Consider the following 12,485-nt stretch of genomic DNA (forward strand, 5'->3'; position numbering starts at 1 on the left):
ATTATAAAGCTATGAGAATTAAGGCAGTGTAGTACAAGATAGGCAAACAGACCAATGGTATGGAATAGAGAAAATACAGATACAAACTCTCATATATATGGAAACATTTAAGTGGCATTAGAAAAGTTGTAGGGAACAGATGGACTATTCAATAAAGGATGCTTGGTCACTAGATTATCCTTATGGAAAGAAAATTGGATCCATATTTCAGGGTTATCTTTATGAAAAAAAAAAAGTGATCTCTACTTCACACGAAACATCGAAATAAACTCCAGGTGGATTAGAGACCTAAAGGTGAAAAGCAAACTTTTACAACTTTTAGAAGAAAATATAAGATGAAACCATTACCTCCATATAGGGGAGGATTCCTTCATGAAGACAGACAGACACAGACACACACACACACACACACACACCCCCATATAGGAACAATATAATAAATCTGATTGCATGAAAATCTAAAACTCAAGACCGGGCGCAGTGGCTCATGTCTGTAATCCCAGTACTTTGAAAGGCTGAGGCAGGCAGGTCACTTGAGGTCAGGAGTTTGAGTCCAGTCTGGCCAACAATGTAAAACCACATCTCTACCAAAAATACAAAAACTAGCCTGGTGTGGTGGTGGGCACCTGTAATCCCAGCTACTCGAGAGGCTGAGGCAGGAGAATCACTTGAACCTGGCAGGCAGAGGTGGCAGTGAGCCAAGATCGCACCACTGCAACTCCAGCCTGGGCAACAGAATAAGACTCCATCTCAAAAAAACAAAACAAATCTAAAACTCAGTTTGATAAAAGATAAAATTAAGTTTAAAAACAAATTAAAGGGCTGGGCGTGGTGGCTCACGCCTGCAATCCCAGTACTTTGGGAGGCCAAGGTGGGTGGATCACCTGAGGTCAGGAGTTCGAGACTAGCCTGGCCAACATGGTGAAACACCATCCTAGTAAAATCACAAAAATTAGCTGGGCATGGTGGCGCAAGCCTATAATCCCAGCTACTCGGGAGGCAGAGGCAGGAGAATCACTTGATCCTGGGAGGCAGAGGTTGCAGTGAGCCGAGATCATGCCATTGCATTTCAGCCTAGGCGACAAGAATGAAACGCTGTCTTTAAAAAAAAAAAAAAATTAAAACACACCCATTAGGATGGCTACTATTACAAAAAAAAAAATTTTTTTTAACAAAATAAGTATTGCCCTAAGGGATATCCAGAGCCTTAAAAAAAAAAAAAAGGCCGGGTACGGTGGCTCACGCCTATAATCTCAGCACTTTGGTAGGCCAAGGCGGGCGGATCACTTGAAGTAAGGAGTTTGAGACCAGCCCGGTCAACATGGCGAAACCCCGTCTCTACTAAAATACGAAAATTAGCTGGGCATGGTGGCATGCGCCTGTCATCTCAGCCACTTGGGAGGCTGAGGCAGGAGAATCGCTTGAACCTGGGAGGCAGAGGCTGTAGTGCACCAAGATCGCACCACTGCCTACCAGCCTAGGCAATAGAGTAAGACTCCATCTCAACAGGAAAAAAAGAAAAAGTATTAGGCTGCAGAGAGGTTAGCACCTTTGTGAACTGTTGGTGGCAATATAAAATGGTTCAGCCACTATGGAAAACAGTATGGAGTTTCCTCAAAAAATTAGAAATAGAATTACATGATCCACAATTCCACTTCTGGGCATATACCCAAAAGAACTGAAAGCAGGGTCTCGAAAAGATGTTTGTACACTCATGTTCATATCAGCATTACTCCCAATAGCCGAAAGGTAAAAACAACACAAGTGTCTATCAACAGATAAAGGGATAAACAAAATATGCAATGGAATATTATTCAGCCTTAAAAGAAAGGAAATCCTAGCACATGCCACAACATGGATGAACCTTAAGGACACTGGGCTACGCAAAACAAGCCAGTCACAAAATAGACAAACTCTGTATAATTCCACTTACACCAGTCACCTAGAGTAGTGAAATTCCTAGAGACAGAAAGTAGAAGGGTGGTTTCCAGAGCCTGGGGGTGGGAGGAAACAAGAAGGTGTTTAGTGAGTACAGAGTTTCCGTATTGCAAGATGAAAAAGTTCTAGAGATCTGTTGCATAACAATGTGAATATACTAAACACCACTAACTGTATCCTTAAAAATGGTTAAGGTGGTAAATTTAATATTAAGTTTTTTACCACAATAAAAAGATTGTTTATTATGTGTAATAATAAAAAACTCTAAATACCTTATGTGTATTAAACAGAAAATGGATAAACTGTGGTACAGCATATTCATACAACCAAATACTAAACAGCAGTTAAAATGAACTCAAGTTACATGTATCAACATAAATATATCTCAAAAAAACATACTAAGCAAAAATATTAAGGTAAAGAATGGTATTGACTGGAGTATATAGTACATATTGGATTATAGCACAGTTAGAACATAATAAACACCAAATTCAAGATAGGTGTTACCTCTAAGGAGGGAGGGAAGAAGAAAATAGGAGTACACTAAGGCTTTGCTATTTCAGTAATGTTTTATTCACTAGAAAAAGTATCTGGGGGCAAATATAATAAAATGTTAAGATTTTATAAAGCTGGGTGATAAGTATATGCATGGTATTATTCTTTATATTTTTCTATATGTTTAAGATATACATATATACACACATATATATTGACATATATAGACATATATACACATATATAGACATATACATACACATATATATAGACATATATACACATATATAGACATATATATACATATATATATAGACATATATATACATATCTTTTTTTTTTTTTTTTTGAGATGGAGTCTCTCACTCTTGTCACCCAGACTGGAGTGCAACGGCACGATCTCGGCTCACTGCAAGCTCCACCTCCCAGGTTCCCGCCATTCTCCTGCCTCAGCCTCCCGAGTAGCTGGGACTACAGGCGCCCGCCACCATGCCCGGCTAATTTTTTGTATTTTTAGTAGAGACGGGGTTTCACCGCGTTAGCCAGGGTGGTATCGATCTCCTGACCTCGTGATCCGCCCATCTCGGCCTCCCAAAGTGCTGGGATTACAGGCGCGAGCCACCGCGCCCGGCCTTTTTTTTTGAGATGAGTCTTGCTCTGTCGCCCAGGCGGGAGTGCAGTGGTGCGATCTCAGCTCACTGCAACCTCCGCCTCCCAGGTTCAAGTGATTCTCCTGCCTCAGCCTCTCAAGTAGCTGGGAATACAGGCGCCCACCACCATGCCCGGATAATTTTTGCATTTTTAGTGGAGACAGGGTTTCACTATGTTGGCCGGGCTGGTCTTGAACTCCCGACCTCAGGTGATCCACCCATCTCAGCCTCCCAAAGTCCTGGGATTACAGGCGTGAGCCACCACGCCCAGCCTAAGATATTTTTATAATTAAAAAATTAAAGAAACACCCAAGAATGATCAATAAAAAATAAATAATAAAAAAAAAGCAAGTTGTAGTATGGAATATAAAAATAAAAAATAAAAAAAATTAAGACCAGGCGTGGTGGCTCATGCCTGTAATCCCAGGACTTTGGGAGGCTGAGGTGGGCGGATCACAAGGTCAGGAGCTCGAGACCATCCTGGCCAACATGGTGAAATCCCGTCTCTACTAAAAATACAAAAATTAGCTGGGCGTGGTGATGTGCGCCTGTAGTCCCAGCTACTCGGGAGGCTTAGGTAAGAGAATGGCTTGGACCCGGGAGGCGGAGGTTGCAGTGAGCCGAGATCGCACCACTGTACTCCAGCCTGATGACAGAGCAAGACTCCGCCTCAAAAAAAAAAAAAAAAAAAAAAAAAAATTAAGACAGCATAAAAGATGTTCACTGAAAAACTGTCATTTTTATTTACAGAAAATTTCTACATGGTTATCTGTTTCCAAATATCAAGTAAAGGAATATATAAATCTCAATTTGAGGAGATGAATGATCACACATACATTTTTCCTCTTACAAATAAATAGATATATAGATGGGGAGATTAGAGGCTTTCAAAGAACTACTGACATGGCAAGGAGATTTACACTAACAGCTTTTTAGAAAATCAAAAGTCAAGAATAAAGGTCTCCATGGTCAAGAAGGTGTTGCTGTCTGAATGGTTAATTCCCTAAGGTCTATATCCAGCTCTCCCAAAGCTGCATGACCAGCTCTGTCATAGAGTACCTAGGCAACTCCTTGCCAGTTCTATTAAAACATGATCATAATTGGAAGAATGACAGCCCAAGCATTTCCTCAAGAATGTGTACTTTATAATTTCTTTTTCCTGTAATGGGAGCTTTTCAAAAACAAAAATAAAAGCAGCTACTAGGTCTTATTGGCAAATGTGTCAGAATAGCCTTTCGGAGAGATTCACTATGCCTGAAAACAAACACAAGAAACAGGCGTGCTTCCCTGAATATACAACCAGGATTTAATTTGGGACCAGTATTGTTATGAAACCAGGTTGAGAATAACCTTGTAAATATGACAAAATGGTAAAAAGAAACTGAAATATGAATTTCAGATAAATATCAGAATACTGTTATTATCTGGCTTTGAGTAACCTGAAATCAGTAGTAAGATTACTCAAATACCACTACATTGTAGGAGTCTAACAAAACATTTTTTGCTAAGACAGGAATTAGTCCACTCCGAAACCCACTTTAGAATGCAGTTCTGCTGTATCTTTCATTTGTATTAACCTTTATTAGTGTGATGAATTTTCAGAAAACACTGTGGCTGCCCTGACTTTTCTCCTGAGTCTACAGTACATGACAGAAAGCCACAGGATTCAGCACTGTTCCAGACCCTGAGTTAAGACAGCTAGATATCAGAGTTTACGGCCTATCTGAAATTTTTCCCTAATTAAGAACAATTTGCCTCAAAGATGATGAAAATCTAGTAATAAAAAAATATGCAATTACAGCATAATCTTACATAACACTGTGTAGAGATGAGGAAAAGGGAAGACATACTTGTGCACAGACGCACAGATGTTTTTATATAATAATAAAACCGCCACATCCCAAAGCTTAGAAACACACAATTTCAACTTCTAAATTTTATTCTGTGTGCCTTTCATCTTAGAAAAAAACAAGTTTGCTCATGAGAGGTGGGGACAACGGGGTGGTCAATGCTCTCTTCAGAGATACTGCCTTTCACGAAGAATATTCAAGACAAGGAAGCTGTGAGTTCTAACATCCAGAATCCAGCAATGCCAGTGACACAGAAGCGAGTAAAACACTAGGTACATCAAGTTAAAATTAAAGCACCTTTAGTTTTTAGAATTTGGTTCCAGAAGCTCCATATGGTAGACAAATAACCTGTTAGAGGTTGGTGCAAAAGTAATTGAGGTTTTTACCATTAAATGACAAAACCGCAATTACTTTTGCACCAACCTCATAATTTACTGAAAGGGAAGAAAATGTCATATACATAAAGGTTAAGGGTAAGGGTTCTGCATCTAGGACAGGAAAAATACAAAGTGAGCTAGGAACTTCTTGTGACAGAAAGCAAGGAAGCACTCATAGCTCAAGCTTAAAGGGCTCCCACAGGCCAAATACAGGACAGTGTGAGCATCAAAAAGAAGGTAATGTTGGTAAAACAGAATAAACTAAAATCCATGACACTAAAACAATGAGAGTGAAAAAAAACTCATTTACCACCATTAGAGATGATATTGTACCATTTCCTTGCTCAGAAAAGTGTTAAAGAAAAAAAATTAAGAATTTACCTCAATTTTTTAGTAGAAATTATAATGTAGGCCAGGCACAGTGGCTCATGCCTGTAATCCCAGGACTTTGGGAAGCAGAGGCGGGAGGATCACTTGAGGTCAGGAGTTTGAGGCCAGCCTGGCCAATATGGTGAAACCCCATTTCTATTCAAAACACAAAAATTGGCTGGGCGGGGTGGCTCACGCCTGTAATCGCAGCACTTTGGGAGGCCGAGGCAGGTGGATCACAAGGTCAGGAGATCGAGACCATCCTGGCTAACACGGTGAAACCCCACCTCTACTAAAAATACAAAAAATTAGCCAAGCGTTGTGGTGGGCACCTGTAATCCCAGCTAATTGGAAGGTTGAGGCACAAGAATCACTTGAATCCAGGAGGCAGAGGTTGCAGTGAGCCAAGATCGCTCCACTGCACTCCAGCCTGGGAGACAGAGCAAGACTCCATCTCAAAAAAAAAATTATAATTTATTCCTAACCGATGAGGAAAATCCTTACAGAAGATTGAAAGCTAATCAGTGTAAAAAGAAATGACAGAATCAGAAAAATCACTATTTCCAAAAACCAATGAATTAACTGATTCAGGCAAAGATCATTATCATGAGGTGAAATGTTGCTGGAGAAGTGTAACAGTACAATGCCAAAGTAGCACCACTCCACAGATAACTTACTAATTACAAAGGGGGAAAATTGTCTTTACAACAAATGAGTCTGGTATTTACCACCTTAAATGATCAAACAAACTCAGCATCATTAATAGTGGGACATTATGACATTGTGTTTCTCCTACTATGATGCAGCGACGAGCAAAGAAACACGTACAAAGTAGTCTCATCAAAAATGTTTAACGATAATCTAATCAGACCTTTAGAGCTCAATATCTGTTTATGAAACTATGAAGAAATAACCAGAAAATTCCATAAGTGATATATTCTACAAGACAAACAGCTCGGGCTCTTTAAAAACCAGTATCATGAGGCCAGGTATGGTGGCTCACGCTTGTAATCCCAGCACTTTGGGAGGCCGACGCAGGCGGATCACTTGAGTTCAGGAGTTCGAGACTGGCCTGGCCAACATGGTGAAACCCCGTCTCTACTAAAAATGCAAAAATTAGCCAGGTGTGGTGGTGGGCACCTACAATCCCAGCTCCTCGAAGGCTAAGGCAGGAGAATGGCTTGAACCCTGGAGGCAAAGGTTGCAGTGAGCCAAGATCATGCCACTGCACTCCAGCCTAGGCGACAGAGTGAAACTCCATCTCGAAAAAAAAACAAAAAACAGTATCATGTGGCTTCTAAATTGTTCTAGATTTGAAGAGACTAAAGAGATATGTTTGGAGGAAAAAAAGAAGTGTCATCTTCAAGACAACTGGGAAAATCTGAACACGAACTGGATATTAGATGGTATTAGAGAATTACTGTTAATTGCCTTAACTGTGACAATATTATAAGCTTTAAGGAGATACAGCTGAAGTATTTAAGGGTAAAGTGTCATGATGTTTGCAATACAAAAATTTATATATTTAAATATATGTGCACGGCTGGGCACGGTGGCTCACGCCTGTAATCCCAGCACTTTGGGAGGCCAAGGTGGGTGGATCACGAGGTCAGGAGATCAAGACCATCCTGGCTAACATGGTGAAACACCATCTCTACTAAAAAATACAAAAAATTAGCCGGGCGTGGTGGCGGGCGCCTGTAGTCCCAGCTACTTGGGAGGCTGAGGCAGGAGAATGGCATGAACCCAGGAGGCGGAGCTTGCAGTGAGCCAAGATCGCGCCACTGCACTCCAGCCTGGGTGACAGAGCAAGACTCTGTCTCAGAAAAAATAAAATAAAATAAAATAAATATGCATATACATAAAGTAAATATAGCAAAATGTGAACAACTGTTGAATCTAAGTGATGGATATAAAGGTGATAATTGTACTATTTTTTCCATTTTTCTGTATGTTTAAAATTTTTCACTTAAACCATTATACGAAAAAAGAAAAAGGCTCCAAATGCACTTCCTCCAGGAAGGCCTCCCAAATGAACTCTCCTCTAACCCTTAATCATGTCTTCACAAGGTCCTCTCAGCATGGAACACAGTGTATTACTGTTCTAGTTCTGTTTTCTAATTGTTCTCTTATTATTTCCTATATTCAATAGGTGTGGCTTTACAACAGGATTACATCTTTGGGCCGGGCGTGGTGGCTCAGGCCTGTAATCCCAGCACTTTGGGAGGCCAAGGCAGGCAGATCATCTGAGGTCGGGAATTCGAGACCAGCCTAACCAACATGGAGAAACCCCGTCTCTACTAAAAATACAAAGCCGGGCGTGGTGTTGCATGCCTGTAATCCCAGCTACTCAGGAAGGCTGAGGCAGGAGAATAGCTTGAACCAGGGAGGCAGAGGTTGCGGTGAGTCGAGATTGCACCACTGCACTCCAGCCTGGGCAACAGCAGTGAAACTTGGTCTCAAAATAAATAAATAAATAAATAAATAAAAAGATTACATCTTTGGTTTTGGTATCAGGGTAAGGCTGGCCTCATAGAATGAGTTTAAGAAGTAGTCCCTTCTCTTCAACTTTTTAGAATAGTTTGAGTAGAATTGCTATTAGTTCTTCTTTAAATGTTTGGTAGAAATCAGCAATGAAGCTATCAGGTCCTGGGCTTTTTCTTTGATGGGAGACTTTTTATTATTGCTTCAATCTCGTTACTCACTATTATTGATCTGTTCAGGTTTTCTATTTCTTCATGGTTCAATCTTGGTAGACTACATGTGTCCAGAAAGTTATCCATTTCTTCTAGGTTTTCCAACAAGACTGTAAGCTCTCTTCAGGCACAGTCATATTTAATTATTTTCTATTTATTTGAAGCTCATAGTGAAGTATTCTGCTATCAGCAGACTTAAAAAATGCTAGTACCAGTATTCTGTACCAAGAGAGCAGACCTCAACTAACTAGATTAGCTTTTCAATTTCTCACCAGAATAACAGCAGTTTACTTGGATAAACAATTTAAAGTCAGAGCTATCAAAAGGAGATCATAAATCATTTACAGGTTTACAGAATACTAACAGAGAAACTAGCATCTAAGAGTTAAAGGAAGAAATTGGAATATAGGTTTTTTATGTCTTCCTAGCATTGTCATGGATTTGCTATTATCCAGACATATGACTTTATTCTCATGACATTATTTTTCAAACAAAATCCTCCATGACCCCTCCCCAATCTGCAAAACAGTGAGGTATTTATACACAACTCTTCAGTGAAATGAAGCTTAACAAACTACATAATGAGCTTTAAAATCTTAGATAAAAGACTGCACAAATGATCAAAAATTTTGATAATAGTGTTGGTGAGAAAACAGGCAGACTCACACTGCTGGCAGGAATATAAATTCATACAACCTCTGTGGAAAGCATTTAGTAATACCTAACAACATTACAAATGCACATCCATTGATCCAGCGCTTCCACTAGGAATTTAAACCAACAGACACCCATGTACACAGAATAAGTACATACAAGGAATTAATTGTATCACTGGAAACAACCTAAATGTCCAATAAGTGTTGGCTGAATGATGGTACATCTACACAATGGAATTATCTGCCATCTTTCAAAAAGGAAGAGGGACTGTATTTACTACATGGAATGATCACCAAGATAAATAAAGTGAGAAAAGCAAAGTACAGAATGAGCATAGTGTCTTATTGTGTAAAACAAACAAAAACAAAAAATGTGAAGAATATATAGGTGTATATGCTTGTAAAAGGATATACTGTCTCGGGATGAATAAACAAGACTGTTGCCTTTGGGAAGGGGAACTCATGGATAAAAAGAGGATGGTAAGAAAAGAAAGACTTCACTCTCTGTGTACCTTTTGAATTTTGTTTCATATGTATGTACATGTGTTAACCCATTTTAAACAATGATTTTTTAAAAAAGGCTCTGCACCAGTACGAATTATTTAACAATATTTGTCTTAATCTAAAAGCATCGCACGCCATCAAAATTTTAAATGAGGCTTCAGTGAATTCAACTAGACAAAATGTTTCTAGAAAAAATCAGGCCGGGCACAGTGGCTCACACCTGTAATCCCAGCACTTTGGGAGGCCAAGGCGGGGCTGGATCACTTGAGGTCAGGAGTTCGAGACCAGCTTGGCCAACATGGCAAAACCTCAACTCTACAAAAAATACAAATTAGCCAGGCATGGTGGCACTCACCTGTAATCCCAGCTACTCGGGAGGCTGAGGCAGAAGAATCGCTTGAACCCAGGAGGCAAAGGTGGCAGTGAGCTGAGATCGCGCCACTGCACTCCAGCCTGGGTGACAGAGCAAGACTCGATCTCAAAAAAAAAAAAAAAAAGGAAAAGAAAAAATCTAAGCATCCCAATGGCCGAAACCTACTGAGAAGATGGACACTTACTACAATAGTTTCACTTCTAGATACTACCTAAGTAATATCTAAGTATGGACATAGGAAACAGTAAACATCTCCAAATACCAAACTAGCTACTATGAAGAGCTCTAAAACGAGAAATCAATAAAGTACCAAATGGATAGCAACTACCCCAAACCTAAGGGTGGGGTAGTCTTACAATAACTTCTACCTCTAAGGAAAAAAAGGTGAGTTTCCAGCTCTTTCGCAGGAAGATATATGCACCCCAAATTCCTCTGTTCCCTGTGTGTCATCTCTTGGTTCTAACTGTAACCATGGCAACAGGAAACAGCACAAAAGACAGCAGAACCCTGTAAGGGTCAGGGTTAAAAGGGGAAGTGAAAAATACATATACTTTAAGGCCCAAGAACATGCGGTTTTGGAGTTAACAGTGGCAGCCAAAAAAGCCGTGAGAGAAGAACAACAAAGAATACAAACTAAAGAGAATTGAAAGTAAGGCTTACTAATAGGTCCCTTCCCAGTTATCCAGCTAGGAGACGGGATTGGCAAGGAGAACTGAAAAACACAAAAAATGCCCCTCCTCTCGCACTCCCTTCCCCACAACAATTTAGCTATTCATTTCAATGTTATCTAGAAAACCTTTTGCTATTAAGATTTTATCTTTTCTTCACTCTGTTTTGATGGCAGAGGTAAGCAGCAGCAAAGTATCCAAAAAAAGGGCCACATATAATCGCTAACTGAAAACCCAGGTCCTAGATCACTGAAATACTATTGTACTTCAAAGTTCGTTATTTACATTTCTTTTTGTTATCTGCCAACGTGAAAGAAACATCACATTACTTAAAACCTCCACTGAATAAGTTATTGTCCACCAACAGTTTCAGATTGCTTTCCGATTTGTTTTCATGTCACAGAGCACCAATAAGGTACAGATAAAATGAAAAGTGCTAAGGAAGATCTTTGACCAAAAAAAAAGGCAAATAGGTCACACAAAGTAAGAAGGCCGGTGCCCTTCATCTCTCTTATCTAGTTCTGCGAATTAAGAATTTTACTAAAATGAAATGCCTCACTTAGTTCCATTTATGACCCTTAGTCTTCTTTAGCAAGGCTTCCAAAATCCCCTGCCAGAATAAGTGATGGGATGGAGCACCCACTCCTAAATTTAGGGTAAGTTGGTACTAAAAGGTACAAGCACAACGATGGGAGTATAGGAATGGAAAAGTAATCCTAGAACTAGAAGATACAGTGACAGTTTCAAAAGAAGGGTCAGTGTGGGACACGCTGGCTCTGCGAGGCTTTTGTAGCCTGGGAGTCTCTAGGGCAACACCAGATGAGAATAGTGCTTTGTCCGTTAAGTCTTTCACATAATTTAAATTCTCCCCTTTGGACAGGAGCAACAGGCTCATTATCTGGCAGCAAGTCTAGCCCACAGCCTGGGAAGAAGGCGGACTCGTGCTCCACCGGCTCTTTATCCCGCAGGTCCCTGCAACACCGCGATGCGCATGCGCCCCCGGGGCAGCGAAGAAGCAGCCCGAGCGCGTTCACACTCGCGCATGCGCAGTCACCCATCTCGCCGCAGGCGACAGCTCACTATTTGGCAAGGGGGATGGGGCTGGGAAATGATGGGGGGGCTGAAGGCAGGGGGCGCGTTTGTGTCTTCTGAATGCTTGAGATAGGGAGAAGGGACGGCTGATTCGGCTCTGGCATTCGCAGGCCACGTAATCCGGGTGTAGGAAATGGGACTGAGGAGAGTATATGTGTGTGGCGGGGGGTGGGGGGACAGTGGGGGTCAGTCACCTCTTCAGGGAGGTGCCCCCCCCACACTCCGACAGGACAACCCCCTCCCTCGACTCTCCTCCCCCCACTCACCTGAGAGCGGCGGCGACAGCTGCTGGTCCCCGTCCCCCTGCGCTTGCCTCATACTGTCCGCAACATCCGGGACCTGCGGGACCGCCGATACACAAATACACACACACTCGGAGCGCGCACACTCACACACACACACACACACACCGACACACACCGGCCGGGGCGTCATGGCGTCAGCACGTCGACGCAGCCAGCGCGTACCGCCAGACCCCACCCCGCGCGGCCTCCTCCCCATTACTCCCTTCTCCTCCCCTCCCCTCCCTGGGTTTCCCTGCTCCTCCTCCCTCAAGACTCCGCCTACCTTCCCTAGTGCGCATGCGTCTCGGGGCCAAGTCAGGGCCCGGGGATTTGAGAGGAAGGAGGGGCCTGAGTAAAAAGAGGCGGGAACTTGGAGGGGGTCGCGTGCAGGGCGCGGGAGCCCGCTGCGAGGTGCGAGGACCAAATAGAGGCGTAACAAGCCAAGGGTCGGAGTGGGCAACGGAACAGTTAAAGGCATTTCACAACAGCGATTTAGGTCTGCAAGCAGTTTATGGAGTACCAACGACTCTTAT

The 12,485-nt window shown here is 41.8% G+C and overlaps 1 protein-coding gene across 3 annotated transcripts in view; it reads right to left on the bottom strand.

Annotated features, from left to right (window-relative positions):
- SPOP (speckle type BTB/POZ protein) overlaps positions 1–12,242 on the bottom strand; it is a 79,009-nt gene extending 66,767 nt beyond the window's left edge. Inside the window, exon 1 of one of the 3 annotated variants that reach the window (XM_001168235.5) lies at positions 11,935–12,242. The gene's annotated coding sequence lies outside the window, so the exon portion shown is untranslated. Of the gene's footprint in view, positions 1–10,276; positions 10,376–11,934 lie in introns of those variants that run through there. The other 2 variants (XM_001168317.5, XM_054671120.2) reach the window with 2 other exon arrangements.
- Positions 12,243–12,485: the final 243 nt, after the last annotated feature.

This window comes from Pan troglodytes, chromosome 19, assembly GCF_028858775.2.
Source record: "Pan troglodytes isolate AG18354 chromosome 19, NHGRI_mPanTro3-v2.0_pri, whole genome shotgun sequence".
NCBI classification, from domain to species: domain Eukaryota; kingdom Metazoa; phylum Chordata; class Mammalia; order Primates; family Hominidae; genus Pan; species Pan troglodytes.